Source organism: Mus musculus, chromosome 16 (assembly GCF_000001635.26).
Source record: "Mus musculus strain C57BL/6J chromosome 16, GRCm38.p6 C57BL/6J".
Classification (NCBI taxonomy): domain Eukaryota; kingdom Metazoa; phylum Chordata; class Mammalia; order Rodentia; family Muridae; genus Mus; species Mus musculus.
This window is the reverse complement of record NC_000082.6, coordinates 73,072,125-73,074,588: the sequence shown is the minus strand read 5'-3', so window position 1 is coordinate 73,074,588 and position 2,464 is coordinate 73,072,125. Positions and strand designations below refer to the sequence as shown.

The 2,464-nt window shown below is 44.2% G+C and overlaps 1 long non-coding RNA gene across 5 annotated transcripts in view; it reads right to left on the bottom strand.

Annotated features, from left to right (window-relative positions):
• 4930500H12Rik overlaps positions 1-2,243 on the bottom strand; it is a 338,085-nt gene extending 335,842 nt beyond the window's left edge. For all 5 annotated transcript variants that reach the window (XR_876153.2, XR_876151.2, XR_876152.2 and 2 more), the window contains exon 1: positions 1,914-2,243. This is a non-coding gene — a long non-coding RNA (RIKEN cDNA 4930500H12 gene). The remainder of the gene's footprint in view (positions 1-1,913) is intronic.
• Between the last annotated feature and the right edge of the window lie 221 nt (positions 2,244-2,464).

Here is a 2,464-nt window from a genome sequence, read left to right as displayed (position 1 = left end):
CCAGAGCGACAGAGATGTGCAGCCCAGAGCTGGCTGATAAACAAATCAAACCAAATCTCAGCATTTGGCTGTTCAGACAAAGTGTTCTCCGGAAGTGCGAACCTCAGGCTGTTTCTGAGGAACAGAAGGAAAACCAGAAAGACTGCCTGTGGTCAACTCTAATTAAAACAACAAAAGCAGAGTGCTAGCTTCCACCAGAAGACTTAGCTACACAAGATCGAGTGCCAGAGGAGCGCTTGAACCCACAAGTTTTGAGGCCAACCTAGCAACAGGGAAGGACCCTATCTCTAAAACCAGCAACAGCAGTATAGAAGCTTTTATATGAACTTGACTACAGTGAGTGGTAGTTTCTCTCTCTCTCTCTCTCACACACACACAATCGTTATATTAAAAGACACACGAGATAATCTACTTTTCTTGTTCTCAGACTTACAGGACTGGTGAGTCTAATTCACGATTATCTTAGATAGGGTTACTATTGCTGTGATTAAAACACCGTGACCAAAGCAATTTGGGGAGTAAAAGGTGTTTTAGTTTACACTCCCAGGTATCAGTCTACCACTGAGGGGAATCAGGGCAAGAACTCAAACAAAGGGAATCTAGAGGCCAGAGCCTCTTCAGAGACCATGGGGTGGGGGGGGGGGGGTGTTGCTTACTGACGTGCTTCTCATAATTTGCTCAGCCTGCTTTCTTATAGAACCCAGAACCACGAGCCCAGGGATACGTACCACCCGCAATGGACTGAGCCCTTCCCCATCAATCACTAACTAAGAAAATTGAAAGATCTTATGAAGGAATTTTTCTCAACTGAGGTTCCATCCTGTGAAAATAATCCTGATATAATTGTTGTCTCCCAGGCTTACTGACCCAGTCTGTTAACCTAGGCCTAGTCCTGGAAGCTTCTAGCCTCCATACAATTTAGTCTAGCCCTAGAATGTTTTCTGCCTCTGAGACTTACTACTGAATAAACTCACCCTTTCTAGTTCTTTCTGAGCTCTAGGCTGGCTGGCTCACTCAACTCCTCTCTAAGCTGATTGATTCGATGTGGCTTCTCTCCTGGCCTCTGTGTAAATTGTTCTGCTTGGCCTCATAATAATTTTGGCAATCTGTTCTAATCTTCTGTCCCCTTCACACTCTCTGGCTTGATCTATCTTCACCTGTGTCTGTCTCTGCAACCTGTCTCTGTAAAACTTACCTGGTAAAGCAGCCTCCTCTTCCATCCCCCTGTGCTGGTCTCTCTTACGTTGTCTCTTTCATCTCTCTTCTTATGAGAGTTGGGCAGATCCTATTCTGTCATATCTTTCTCTGATTCCTCACTTCGTCGGTCGGCCACTCGATTAGACATCGCTTTCAAACATGGTTGCAACCTTGTACAAACTAACCTTCCCTTCATTGTCTGAGATTAAAAGTGGGTGCTAAGGGCTGAACCACACCACAACTAGAGACATGGCTTTTTTCAGTAGATAACACAATCTCAGGGCTCACAGTGTGATCAAATTCCTGCCACACCCTCCTTTCAGATAACTCTAGCTTTTATCAATTTGATATAAAACCAGCCAGCACAACTGACTCCTTGGCAACCTTGTGACATAAAACCACATCACTGTTAAACCTTTCCTTTCTTGTTCTCCAAGACTGTATGTTAATATCAATATTACTATCTAAACATTCCAAATTTTACGGTCCCACATCTTTAAAAATTCAAACACTTAAAAATTCTGTCTTTTAAAAACAGCTAGTCTATTTTTAAATCTAGTCTTAGAAAATTCAAAGTCTCACAACTGTGAGGTCTTGACAAATAAAAAAATAATTAAATACTTTCTTAGTTCAAAAGGGAAGAACAAGTGGGTAATCGCAATCTGAACAAAGCAAAACCAAACTCCAAAAGTAAAAATAACTCACTATCCAATTACCTGGGATTCACTAACCATCTTCTGGCCTCCTACAAGGGGCTTGGGCCACTTCTCCAGCTCCTCTGTAGCACACACAGCTTGTCCTCTAAGCTCGGGTAGGCGCCATTCTATGGCCACTGCTGCTCTTGGTGATCATGCCAAGGTACTGGCATCTCCACAATGCTGGGATCTTTGACTGCAACTGGGCTGTGCTTTTACCAATGTCCTAGGATTTATTCATGATGCCGAGCCTCGGTTTCTCTTCATGACTCCTTCAGTCTATCTGGCCTTCAACAGCTACTGAGGCTGCACCTTCACCAATGGTCTCTCCTGACCTCTCACAGTGGCAAGCCACAGCTGCTCTCCATGACCCCTTTATGACATCAAAACCAGTAGCACCTGGGTGACTCATACTACCAACTTCAGCTGCCAGCTCAAGGTTCAAACTAGGCTGCCTCTGGGACACAGCTTCCATGTGCTGACTCTCAGGAAACCGTTCCCAGAAGACGTCACCTCTGTGATGCTACTCTTTCCTTAATTACCACTAAGTTCTAGGTTCTAACTAACCAGCA